The following is a 14,505-nucleotide window of genomic DNA, read 5'->3' as shown; positions in this document are numbered from 1 at the left end:
TTAGTCAATTATCAATAAATAAAATGCCAGTATTCACCTGGAAATCAACTGTAAGTAATCTGTGACACAATGTCCTTAATTTTTTCTAAATGTACAGAATAAGAAAATACAGGATAATAATCCTACTTCATATCTACCTAAAGTACATTATAGACAATATTGCCAAGAAAATTTTAAGTCCTTTTATGAATACCCTAAGGACACTTCCCTAATAAATACAACACTTCTTCCCCTAATATTAACTAAGGCAATAGGAGGTATTAATTTAAATGTTCAAATGAATATTCTATTACAAAACGTTTTATTTACAATATTAAGCATAGGTAAACAAGACCTTTTCATCAACACAAAATGACTCAGAAAAATACTGTATCGCTCATCCTGAATTTTTAAGAAAAAGGCATTTTGTTTTAGAAGTTCATTAAAATCACATGGCAACTTAAAGATTCTATTATTACCCATTGGTTAAGTCATTTTGCAAGATGTATGAAGAAAACACAACAGCATTTCAACCAAATGACCATCTCTTAAAGCACAAATAATTTCAACAATTTTAAAAAGAGAAATTCTTGATCAACCAAGTGAAGCATTTTCAAACACACCATTTCCATTTTACCAGCTTTATTCTGTACACTTTACTGCTGGGCAAAAGTAAAGGTCAAGGTGTTATTTAAGGTGATAACTGAACATTTGATTTAATAAAACGCCAGCTCAAAAAAAAAAGCCCAAACTGAGAAATTTTAAAGTGTTAGAAATTTTATTAAAGTTAACATTCCACAAGGTCATACTCATACAAATCAGACTGAAAAAAATTCCAGGCATACAAACTATCATGTTTGTTAATGTACCATCTTTCTTCTCCAAATGTCAAAAATGGATTTGTTTTAACGATACAAAAGTCTTTAGAAAGTCAAATCCACTGTCCATTTGTGATGGGTAAGAAACCTATTGTCTTCATTCATTTCATGAAATCCATGTTAAAAGAACCCTGTCTTGGTTGTATATTATCACAGCACTGTTGTATTAATCCATTTTCCTCTATTTCCCATAGTGGGCTGCCATCTTGATTTCTCAGTGGGAGGGTCCATTTGATACTCTTCAAGCTGACTGGGTGCTTGATGAAAACATTAAAAGAAAAAAATGCTGTTGGAATACCAATAATCTTATTCCTTCAAACAGAGAACACCCACCCACCTTGAAGATACTCTTACCATACACAAAGATTTAATTTTGTAACAGCTTTAAACTATGAAACTGTCTCCAAGTTGTATGCATTGCACACACAACTTTTCAATGAGAATGACTGTACACGAGTTAACAAAGTTCTTCTACAGTCAGATACATAATGTAACCATAAAAAAAGTGGCAGTAAAGATATAAATTTTTACTAGTTAAATGTAATATTGTTATACTGTCTATGTGAGAAGTAAAAACAAAAATTCAAATTCAAAAATCCTGGAAAGCTAATTCACATCAACACTATGCATTTTAAATCTCAATGCAGAAAACTTTCCAAGATTCTTCAAATAAAACTAATTATGTAAAAGAATCTTAAGGGATAAAAAAAAAAAAAACAAACAAACCAAAGCAGTGTATCTTAGCATAGTTTTCCAATCCAAACAGATGTTAATTTTGCTTAGATAACACACTTAGATAATACAGATGCCACCATCTTTAGCTACATAGCTAAGAACGCAGGAACTATGTAGCCACTAGAGGGGAAAAAAATGATAAAAAATGCAAAATATCAGCCTGGCTTGATATTTTCCATAAAATGCTATCAGATTTCAAATACAAATAAAATTCTCCCACTGCCTGAACATCAAATGTTCCTCATAGAAAAACAAATCCATTACTGAAATAATTTGAATTAAAGGGGTAAGTGGGAAGCCAGAGATTTTACCATTAAATAAATGATCCTGATTCATCAGATCAACATAATTCCACAAGTAAGTTTTTAGCCTTGGTCTTTGTAAATTTTGCACCTCTGAAACTAAATTTAGATACAGTCTGGGTGGCTGACTACGAGGTTATTCAATATAAGGACATTTTTGCTCATTAGGTAATTAATACCTTGTCTCAAACTAGATTTGTTGTCTACCATATACAATTAAGACATCTACTTAATACACTATTTGATTAATCAAGAGACACTACCACACATACTAAAAAAGTACTAAACATGAGTATCATGACATTAGCAATATACACAAGATATTTTTCCTTAATATATTTTGCAGATTTTCTCTCCAGCCTAAAAGAACTAAAATTTCCTTCATTCCCACATCAGTAAAAGTAGCAACTTGAATTGTTCATTCCTTAAAAATTAAAGGCATATTTCTATATAGAACTATAAAAATAACATTATTCCTCTTGCAAAGTAATTGTAAACCAATTTGACCCCAATCTCTATTGTTTTGATGCAATATCAACCTCTAAATGAAGCTGGAGATATAAGTACTATTATGATGAACAATGACACTAATGCATTGATATCAAGTTACATCATTTCAATGGCTATAGGAGCAATTTGTTCAATTTGGTACATGAAATGATAAATCAATGCTCTGTATTCTGCACAGGACAAGAGGTAAAATTTATCTAGGACTCATTAAATTCTCTTTTAAAAACTAATTTTTTTGAAGATCTAATTGGCTTTATTGAGTGATTCATGGATCGAATATCATCTCATCTGCAGCAACTAGAAGGGCTCTTTCAAAACTAATTATTTTTGTAAAATTCAAAAGAAAACCTAACGACATTAAAATCATTCCAAAATTACTCAATAAAATGCTAACTAGTTTGTGTGATAAAAATAGAAATTAGAAAATACTAGTATATTGGTCATGCTATCACACAGACCTGTCATACATTGAAGATGGTAAAAAAAGAATGCTACAAGAGAAAGAAGACAATTCTATTTAACATTAAAAAGCCATGATTAATCCGAAGTCCTGTAAAGCCAATCAGAAGCCAAAAATGAGAACCTTGGTAATAAGCAAAAGTGCTCAGGCAAGCATCAAAACACCTAAAGAACAGTGAGGGATTTTAGGAGTAAGCCATTTATTTTCATGGAATTCCAAATTCTTACAAAATCTAAAATTATGAATAAGCCAAAATTATGTTAAAAATTAAAAAGAAAGCAGGCACAAGTTCTGTGAGCTTGGAAATATTCTTGATAACAAAATCCAATTCTTCATCTGTAAAATAGAAATAATAGCAGTACCTACCTCTCATTTGGCAGTAGTGAGGCTTAAATGAATTAGTACATTTATAGCATTCACATTACCTGGCATATAAAGACCTCAATAAATGTTAGCTGATGTACCACAATAACCAAAGTACTTGGGGATCTACAAACTAACCTTACTAAATCAAGATAACTTATATTCCAATAGTAATGATATCAGTGAAGCATCCATAGGATCATGGAGTCAATTATTTATAGACAAAACCCTTTCTGCTTTAGAGAACTTAATCTTGCACTAAAATAACATCAGTGCAAATATCAAAGCCCTACTATTCTCTCCAGTAACCTGTGAATTACTACAGACATACTGAAGAAATGATGGTTTGATATGGAAGTCCATCATCAAATATTCCCAGATCTTTCCTATATTTGACACAAAAGCTAAGCTTCAAGCTCATACTATGAAAATTAGGGCACTTTTTCTACTTTGATGTTCACTAGTTTATAGCTTCTTAAGGAAAATTGCTCTAAGATAACAAGTCCCACAAGCAAAGATAAAGCCTACTGTGGTCAGAAGGTAGAAATTTAACTGTTCTCTTAAAATCCCCAAATATTGTACATCCAGAAATTAAGAACATAAAATTGAGCAAGGTCTTCTCTTTAAATTCTAATTCAGTAAATTTGTTACAAAAACACTGGGACATTGCAAAATAAATGTTAGGTGAACGGCAATTCATTAAAGGATTGGGTTTAAGAGGTGCTCCCTTAAAAAGAAACAATATCCATACCTCTACCTCCCAGCAAACCCCCAATTTCTAACAGCAACAAAAATGTAGGGGACAGGAAGGAATACAAGGAAAACACGATTAATGATTCTTAATTTTAAAAATACGTGGCTCTGATAATGCTACAATTTATTATATCAATGTAATTTATTTTAAAACTGGAATACTATATTACAAAACCAAAGGGACAGTGGATATAAAATTACAATCCAGAACAGAGATTGATCCTTCCCATCATGTAATTAAGATTCTTGGTGCTTGAGACTTATTTTCAATCTTCTCTGTACTGGGTCTTTAATTTGAAAACATTTAGTAGTGAGTTCACATATTTGGTCTTATTGCCCACAAATAGCATGAATCCTCAATAGGATTCTATGAACAAGGCTGGGTCCTAATAGAAGTACGCATAAAGACTAGCTATAGAATGACCTGAAAAGACCAGCCAGCTGTTGATCGATTAATTAAAATAAAGTCATCTGATTTAAGATTTTACAATCAAAGCAAATATTCCCCACTGTCTTTATTAATTTAAAACTTCACGACACCTGCATGTTAAGGGATTGAAAGTTGTAGTTTCTTGCCAGTTTTAATTTTTATTAAGTCGAAATATTAGTTTTCAGGCACATTTAAATATTAACATTTAAAGTATTTCTATGTTGTAACAATGAATTTCACTTTATTAGACCCAAAACACTAGTTGATAATGTTTAAGAGAAACTATATACAATATGTCAACAAGTATTTATTGAGCATCTACTATATGCCAGGCCTTTAAAACATGTTAAGATGAGGTCAATAATTGCGCTACATTAGGAAAGTTTTCATCTCTGCCCTCACCATCCCCCATCAAAAAGCAAAGAACTTTACTATTTTGCAAGTCCTAAGTAGCCATTTATACAACGGAAGTCAAAGTAGTAATTAGAAGCAAAAATTATCTAGAATCTAGATTCCCAAATGTGATTCAAAACTAATTATGCTCAACCAAAAGCTAGCATATAATCATCTTACCTAAAAAGTTCTGTCAATAATAAATAGACCCTTTTGAGAATTCATCCAAACAAATTCCTTTATAGAGCCTTACCACTAACTCTTTTCCCACTATTTCTCAGGTTGGGAGTTAGAAAAACTATTCCATAGTAATATTAGAGAATTACACTAGTGTTAGAACTTTTTGTTGGGCTTCCAAGTTTAAGGAAAATTCAGAATTAATTTATTAGAATTACTACATTGAAATCCATTAGAAGTATGACCAAAAGAAAACCCAAAGGTTTCTGAGTGGTACATAGGTCAAGTTGATAATAGAGACTAATCTAGGACAAGGCTAGGAAAGTTTTCTTCTGTACAGGACAAGACTAAATATTTTAGGGTTTGTGATCATTCACTACACTACAACCATTCTCAACCCTAGCTATCGTGGGAAAACAGACAATCTGTGTGTGAATGAGCACAGCTGTGTTCCAATAAAACTTTCTTTTTAAGAATGGGGCAGTCTACCAACACCCAGACCTACGGTGGTGTTAGAAGCATATTCAAACATGGGTTTCCCTGCATTGCACTTTTGCCCTAGTTTATGTGGAATAAATAATAGGTTGGAGTAAATTAATAAGCAAAATTTTAATAAACTTCACACACCATGTTGGTTTTATATTTTTGCACTGCTTTGTGCTTCACTAAACCCTTTCATATGTTCAGAATTCTGACTCACTCAAAATTTCCAGTCATATTTAAAATTAAAAAAGATTAAACATTTAAATTGAATAAAACTTACTAAATGCTTCCACCAACATCTATTACGTTGTACAGGCCCTTTAGAAATTCAGTCTCAGGATTCACATTTCTGCAGAAAACAAAAAGAATGTAATTTTATGCATAGACAAAAACAAAAATAGATTAAAATGCCACGTTTTATTCAGAAACGTCTTATAAGACCAAGACATGTGTATTTATGAACAATATAATCCAAGGAAAAAAGTTCTAATCCAGAGGATCTTAAATTTGGCTGTACAGGAGGCTCATGTGTACAATAAATTGTTATAAAAACATGCATATGTCTAAATCTCCATCCCCAAAAACTCCAACAGAACAGGTAAAAATCTGGGCTCCCCAGGTGGATCTAGTGGGCACTCTTTAACATTACAGAATTATTTTATCTTCTGGTATTTCATCTAATGTACTTTTAAGACTTCTAAAGAAAAACTTCCATTACCTACCTGCAAGACCATGTTTCTCACTTTTAACATTACATCACATTATTTTACACTATCCTGTACTTTAATCAACACTATTATAAGTCAAATGTTAGAAAGGAACCCTTAGGCACAATTTCAAACTATTTTTACTAACTGTACTGACCTACTCAACTCAAATACTAACCCTTTCTAAAATACGTACTTGATAACAAAAACACCATATCCATACTTTACACTAGACTGAAATAGCTCATAAACTAAACATGGAAGATTTGTCCCTCATATCTCAAATACCTTCTGAATACAGGTATACACTTTTTTTAGTCAGCCCTGCTCCGATGTGTTGATTATAACACAATAATATGTTGGGCTACCAAGAGCTACTGACAAGTTCTATATAAAGTATAGCAATTTAAGAAATTTTAGAAAGCAAAAGAACAGTTTAGGATTTAAGTTAAAACTAAGCTACCCAAATGCCTTTCCATTACTAAAGTTTCAAGTTATAAAGCAAGTTCCTGATTTTCTTACCACATCTAAATTCCTTTAGTCTTCCTGACTACTCATAATCAAGGAGTAAAGCAAAGATCTGCTTCAAAATTATCTCTAACCAAGTTGACAAAGCAATTTACAAGAAACATTTTTTAGCTTTCAAATTTAATACGACCTTCGAAGGAAGAGAGGATTTTCTGAACGAAGAAATCTTAAACCAACCAAGTAAAATAAGCTGATATAACCTCTAACAGAAGAGAGGAATTGGCTTAAGGAATATTGGTCCAAGAAATGTCTGAGAGAAATAAATCTCTTTCACTTGCTCTGATAATGTGCTTATAAAAAAAGCTACCTACCAGTACAAATATTTACCTCCAGGATCTCCCTTCACCAAAAAACAGAAAAGGAATTGGATCTCACTTTGTGCCATCACAAAAATTACTGGTACCAATGTAATCTACCATGCCACCACCTTCCCCAAAATTAACAAAGTAGTACTCTGCCCGCCTTTGCAGGGAGAGAAAGCTGAGTTCAGCTTAAGCAGATTAAAAGTTGCTTTTGTTCATATTCCTACTTATCTTTAATATTTTGCAGTATTATAGGTTCTCATTTAATATAAAATTGTGGGTATAATATAAATAATCCTTTTGATCGCTGGTCCTTTTATAATAGGAGGTAAAGACAGTTTTAGTAGTCTTGCATTGTCATTATTAGCCCATTTGTGCTTTTCTTAGAATATCTGATTGTCACCTTTTAAAGTCCTTAAAACAATTTTTAACATTTAAATTAAGAAAAAAATCTGAGAGCACTATGAAATAAATGTAAATCTTCCACAAAAATATGGTAGTGATAAAATCATTAGAAAACTTTGCCACAAGGCAACTCACACACCATTAAAGTTAGGCAAAATACCCAGCATCATCTAAATTAAAATGATTATGATTACTGTGTAGTATCCATCAAGGGTATAATTGCTTGGGAAATATTCCATTTCAAACAAATGGTTTAGTTTCAAAGCAATGGTTATTTTTTCAAAACACAAAACTAGGTTTACACAACGTTTAAATCAAAACTATCAAATTGTTGTAGAAAAATGCTACTTCAATGATACATTAAAAAAAAAAATCAAGTCAGTTTTTATTCACAAGGTTTATAATGCCCTTGAATTTAAATTGTAATGAATAATTACATTCAGAAATAAGAGTCATTTTGAAAATTAAAACTTTGTATTGAGCCACTCGATCTGTAAAGGAAAAATAGCTGATAAAACAAGGATCTACCTTTGAAGTATAGAAATTTCTTAAAGGAAATTAAGTAGATTATGTCAGACATGTAAACTATAAATCCTCATTTACAATCCTAATGGTCAGTTGCAAACGTTTCATTAAATACACTAAACTTTCAATCTATTTACTGAATAATTATTTTTAAAAATTCAAACAATGCTTTTATTGCAGCATTGTACATTTTAATTGTTTAAAGACAACTTCACACCTTAAATGCTTTTTAAGATCAACTTTCCAATATGTCTGTATTTATATTATTTATTAATATTTTGGAATGCTTCAAATTAAGCAAGTCGGGTACATTATTGCCCAGGTTTCATGTTATTCTAATACTTTCATCACAGAATATACATGAATTTGCGATGCAAAAACTATTCTTCAGTTTGTGTGAGAGAATTAGACACTCCTTACTTTTTATCACGGAATTTAAGAGCTAAAAGGCATCTTAAGAGATTGGAAACTCCAAGTATTTTATACAAACTAGAAGACCAAATTATACAGTAAATAAAATGTCAATGTTACAGGGCTAAGCTTGGTCTCCTGATTGTTGAGTCTCAGTTCTATTTTCTACTCTATCACACACCTCTACCTCTCATTAATTTGGAAGACAGAGTTGTCCCCAAATAACCAAGAAACTAAATAAGAGTAAACTAAACTTGGGAAAAAAAAAATTATATTCAACATTACCTATTTCACATAATTTAGCTTCTAAGTGTCATGTTGTGGTTCATGAAAACGTTGTGATTAACTATAAACATGGCTTCTTTCATTTTTGTAAAAGTTCAGGTAATTTTTTAAACAGTTAATACCATAAAAAATGCAATATAACCCCATCACCAACTTAATCAGGTGATTTTTTTTAAATGATTCAAGAATTAATGCAAGATGCTAAATTAAAAGCGAATATTTAAGCATTTATCAGTTTGTCTAAGTAGAAAATAGTACTGAACTAAATAAATTACTTTTCTCATGAAATATAGTAATTTAAGGTAGTGTCTGTGTTTATATTTGCCTTCATGTGTCCATTATTTTTACCCATCAAAAATGTTGCCTATTATATAAGCTTAAGCTCAAATAGTAAATATCAAACGAAACACTGAATGTAAGCACTATCATGGAAGTTGAAGTACATGAGGCCTTTTTTAAATGTGATCTATCATAATCCTTAATCTTATTGGTGATAAAAGTTGTATTCCATGAGACTGGGGATCAATTTAGAAGTTCCTATATTACTTAGATTTTTCTAATTATTGATACTGAAGTAAAAAAAGATAAAAATCTTCATTTAACATTTTTAACCTTCAAGCCTTTCACTTTGTATTTTATGGGTCAAATTACACCACTGGTAGGCCATTATAAATTTATTGCCAAGTTAAACTTATGTAAATTATGCTTCACATACATTTGTGTCTTAAGAGGCATACTTCTCAATTTCTTTAAGTGCTCAACCACATCTGAATGACAATCTAATATCCAATCTTTTAACATAAGTGGCATTTGTGTTAAAGAAGCGGGGGATAACAGGTATTTTGAATTTTTTGCGTGTATTATACCTTTAAAACACTAAAGGTCTAACATTCCGTTTTCTTTTGCACACCATAAAAAACCCAATTTGATCAAATTGCAAAACGACTGGAAAGGAAAAATTAAGCTCAAGTAAAGGCAATAAATTACCCTTATCACCTAATAAGCAAACAGAATAAGCAACCACCAACAGATAAAAAATTTTCCACATGAATTTCAAAGACAAAGGTAAACTTACCCTTAATTGTTATTTAGCTATTAAAATCTCCCAAGACATCTGTTAATACATTACATGTTTCCTCTGGTAAATCCCTTAGTAATACTGGCTTGACATTAATTCCCACATTCAGTGTTAACTTATAAGGAATATTTTCTAAAAATTATCAGTGGGCCTATTTTTTTCCCACTCACGTATCTAGTTTTAAGATGTAAAAGTATTGTGTGTATATTGAAAATACTTCCTTTAAGATATAAAAGTAATTACTAAGCTATGGAGGTCTCTTTAGATGCATTATTCTGGTTTCCTATAACTCATTTTTGTACATGTTTAAAAACAAACTCATCAAAGTGGGTAAAATGAATATTTAAAACCATTAAGCAGTAGCTAGAACATGAAAATGTCTATTTAGTTTTTTGAAATGTAGGGTTTTTTTGAAATATACTTCTTTTAAGAATCCTAAGATCAGCTAACGCAAAAATTCTAGGCCATTATTAAAATGTCATCAGCAGCATCAAAAAAATGCCTAAAGAATGTACATTTCAGATTGTAAAGACCTATAATTCTGATGACTCAACTACTGACTTAACCGTAATCCTGAAGCACCATTTTATTGGCAAGTTTTGAACGTCTTACGGCTCTAACAGAAATTACATGTATCAACTATTTTAATATTAATACAAAAATGCTTTGATGTAAGGAAATGGAATTTGATGGGCTTTTTCTTATCCCTATTTCAAGATGAATACTCAAGAATTTAAGTGTCATTGACAAACTTTAGTCATATTTCCGTGCTCAAATAGTGGTAGCATTTACATTTCAGATGGTCGATAAAAACATTTACTTACTTGCTATATAAAATACAGACTTTCACAAAGATTTCCTTTATCCCCAAGGATAAAACTCCAGTCTCAGTCTTCAAAATGGCGTATCTTTTGGGGGAAAAAAAACAACATTCTAAACAATTTATTGATGCAACAACTAATAGCAAGCAGGAATAAGGGTTTTAAAACTTTTTACATGAAAGAAACAAAAACTAAAATCTATGCTCACAAAACCTGATTTTAAAAATCCTCTTCCCTGAAATTCATTAATATGAATAGTATACTAGCTCAAGTTTTCCAAAAAATTTATTTCTTTAAATATTTAAAAGATTAAAATTGTTTTTTACAGTATATGAGAGCTAAAAAAAAAAGTATCCTTGCTTCATGGTTTTCCTCAAAATATAATCAGTCTTTTCTTGTTCCCAACATTAAACAAAGGCATAAAGGACCTCCAGTATTTTAAACTATTCAAAAGGCATGTTAAGTTACAATGGCTATGCACATACTTTTCATTCAAATGAACAGGTTTAAAGGCTTTGTAAAATTATTCCAGAGATTTCAGATTCATAACCACTGCTTACTGGAAATACAAATTATCAAAGAACAAAAACAGAACCTAATAAGTTTTATTTTTATGTCAAAGTAATAAAAATTTACGCAGTCTTACCTCAAATAAGAGCTGTTCAGAACCACCATCAACCAAATTTAATTTTAATCCTGTCAGTTACCTTTAAAAAAAAAAAAGGAAGATATCAATGTTTTGATTTTTAAACATTCTTGGCCAAAGTTTCAGCGTGATGAAAAAATGAGAATATAGTCCACAGACACGATATACGGATAAATTTAAGAGATGGTTCATCCACATACTACCTGAATGTTTAAGGTTGCAGTTATTTCGTATCTTAACAGCTATCAGTCTTTGTTTTCCTCATCTTTTGGTTACATGCACAAACATTTGAGATTAAGGCATTGAAATTAAAAAATACAGAAGATTTACATCTTTGATCAGATTTAAGATTATGATCTTGTTTTTAATTTTTTTCTTCTTTTGATGCCAGGTAATACACAAAAACAAAGGAAAAGTTTAACATTTTTAAAGGGTGAACTCTTAATATTTCCCTTACCATCTAGAAATATCTTTTAAAATTATGAGCAATTGAAAATTAACTCTTTCAGGAGAAATTAGTGAAGTTAAAATGGCCACTGGTTAGTTTAAATTTTTAAACCACAAGTTATTTGATCTCACCAAGTGGGATATTAGCTTTGTCTTTTAAGCAAGTATAAAACATAATATCTATGACCTTTATTTAATTTCAAACCAGGGTCTCGAATATTTTTCAGTCTCTTTCTTCCCCCATTACTCATGTAAAAATATCTTATGAGGTCAAACTGCCAGCAATTATTTTGCATTTCACTATTCAAAAAGGATCCTGAAATACCAATTCAGGATATTCATTTTAAACCACATTTAGTGTTCAAAAATTTCAAAAATGCTTATTTGAAAAACCAAAATTGGTTCTTAAATAACAGATTCTGTAAAATGAAGATATGCGCAACTGATACAAAATGTAGCACTATATGAATGCTATTCAAAAAATAAAACAATTTTACTGACAAACATACCCTCAGAAATATGGTCGATTACATCAGTATTTTTGATTTTGCAAATACTGGGTAAATTTGCCCAACACTACTTTTACATAAATCTGCACCTTTACGACACAAGAGCTACCGCAGAATGAAGACAAATATATTCTAAAAATACACAAAGGTTTTTGCATTTGTGGTTTGTTCTTCAAACCATTAAACCTAAAAACTCTTCTCAATTTTTCAAATCGACAGACTATGCAACGTCCTCGGCAAATTTTTGGAAACCTATCTATATTATTAAAATATTGTTCTCTTTTAAGCATATCTAGATTTTCATGCATGCAACAAATATGGCTCCTCTTCTTCTCCCATTACGAGAGCAGTCCTACTTTAATATTTACACTAAGAGAAAGTAACTTCACAAAGAGATTTGGTGTCAGAATATTCCTTTGTAAAAGTTCTGTCCACCACGGCTTGTGATGATATAGATTACTTCTAAAAATAACAAAATGATAAACTTTTAAAAGTCTAGGAACTGACCCAAGTACGTCCTAACATTCAGGTATGATAAGTTACAGATAACGGGCTCCTTATGACCTTCTAAAAAGTACCAAACAGTATATTTAACCATTATTCAAACATCAGAATGTCAAATAACCTTGGCAAAATAAACTACATTAATCACACGTCATCATCTAACACCGTAATTAAAATCTATTTCCATTAAACAGCCTTGACGTTATAGTAAACTTGTCTTCGTAATTTTTGAAATACCAGAAGCGCTCCTCCAACTTGCGTTTTTAAAAGACAACCTTAACGTCATAAAGGTTTTAATAAGCAGCAAGTACCTTCTCATCTGTAATACTGCAGCCGTTTTCAAAATCGGCTTTGAAAGAGTTAAGAGCCAACACCCAAAAGGGAAAAAAAAAAAAGCCCCAAGTTTTATTTTTCTTTAAACGTAGCCAAGGTTCCATTGTTCTTTTAAATTCGACCATCAAGATGAGGTCCCACCTTACCGGAAAGAGGTTAAAAAGGTCCCCCGTTGGAGAACCTGAAAGGGATTTTTTTCTTTTACCCTAAATATCCACAATAACTCACCAGGACGAGAAAGGGCTCTCCTCTCGCGGTCCCCTTCGGGCTCCCGCCGGCAGTCACCCGCCGCCGCCCCTTTCCCGGCGGGGCCGGTCCCGGCAGTGAGGCCGCCCCCCGCCCACCGCAGGGTCCGCAGCGAGGCCCCCGCGTCCCCCGGCCCTGGGCCCCGCGGCGCTCCCCGCCTGGGGAGCCAGCCTGCGACGCCGGTGGGTTGTTGGAGAGCCGGCCAGCAAGGCCCGGCCCGCCGCCCCTCCTGCTCGCGCGTTCAAGGACATTTTGGTTTTCCTCCCAAGGACAAAGGACAATAAAAGGGGCCGGGGAGCCACTCACCGGGTCCAAGCGCGGCTGCCGGCACCTCGAGGTCGCCTGCATCCAATTCCCGCGCCGGGCTTCCGCCGGCGCCTGATCGAGCGGCCAGGGCCCCGGGGAGCCTCCGCGGCCGCTGCCGCAGCGGCGCTTTCGGCGTCGTGGGCCCGGCCGCTCCGGGCGCCTCTGCCGCGGGACCCGACCCCGGCGCGCGGCCAGTCTCGCCTCAGCCGCGGCCGCTTCGCCCCCGCGGACCTGAGGGCCGCCCGGGGACACGTCCCCGCCGACCGGCGGGTCCCGCGGCCGCAGCGGAACGCCTGACAGCTCGGCGTGCTGCTGCCTCTCCGGCCATCTTGTGCCGTGTGTGTGTGGTGTCTCTCTCCCGTCTCCTCTCTCGGCTTTACTCCTCCTCCTCCCCCCGCCCCACACACCACACAACATGGCCTCTTCGCTGCAGCGGCGGCTGCGGCGGCGACAGCAGCTCCGCTGCGCTCCTGGCCGCTCCCCTCCTCCACCCTCCCGCCTCCCGCCCGCAGCCCCAGGTCCCAGCGCGCACGCGCGCTACCGCCCGCCCACCGCGGCCATTGGCTCCGCAAGCTTCCCGCCACGCCTTCCCAGAAGCGGCACCACGCACAGTGGTTGACGTCTCCGTCCCTTCTAACAACAGCGAATTCGATACTATTGGTTAGTTCTGACCCTACCCCTTTAGCCGCCTCCGCGCAGATAGGCTGGCCTTAGTGTCATTTACTTCACCCAGGTGTTTCTGGTTTTCTGGAGGGGCACCGGCCAGGGATTGGCTGGTGATGAAACCGTAGGGTTTGAAGCTGAGCAGTTCCTTTGCGCCCCGCAGTGCGGACCCCCGGGGCTGACTTGTGGGGGGGGGGCGTTGCTAGCGCGAGTTACCCTGGCCAGTATTATTAGTACAATGCTCTGGAAATACGGGTTTCTACTCTGGAAAAAGCTCGAGATTCGAGTTCAGACTTCTGTATTCTTAAAAAAAAAAAGAAAATGAC

The 14,505-nt window shown here is 34.5% G+C and overlaps 1 long non-coding RNA gene across 5 annotated transcripts; it reads right to left on the bottom strand.

Moving 5' to 3' along the window:
• Positions 1–629: 629 nt before the first annotated feature.
• Positions 630–13,950, bottom strand: LOC109380375 (uncharacterized). Of its 5 annotated transcripts, none has more exons than XR_002123455.1 (5): positions 13,193–13,271; positions 11,172–11,232; positions 10,529–10,612; positions 5,744–5,812; positions 630–1,114 (listed from the first exon to the last, which is right to left on the bottom strand). It is a non-coding gene; the product is annotated as an uncharacterized LOC109380375 (long non-coding RNA). The 5 variants fall into 5 exon arrangements; XR_002123458.1 differs by lacking the exon at positions 13,193–13,271 and adding an exon at positions 12,943–12,964; XR_002123457.1 differs by lacking the exon at positions 13,193–13,271 and adding an exon at positions 11,806–11,834.
• Positions 13,951–14,505: the final 555 nt, after the last annotated feature.

Source organism: Hipposideros armiger, unplaced genomic scaffold (assembly GCF_001890085.2).
Source record: "Hipposideros armiger isolate ML-2016 unplaced genomic scaffold, ASM189008v1 scaffold_35, whole genome shotgun sequence".
In the NCBI taxonomy this organism is placed as follows: Eukaryota; Metazoa; Chordata; class Mammalia; order Chiroptera; family Hipposideridae; genus Hipposideros; species Hipposideros armiger.
The sequence above is the reverse complement of the archived record's forward strand: the minus strand, read 5'-3'. Positions and strand labels throughout refer to the sequence as shown.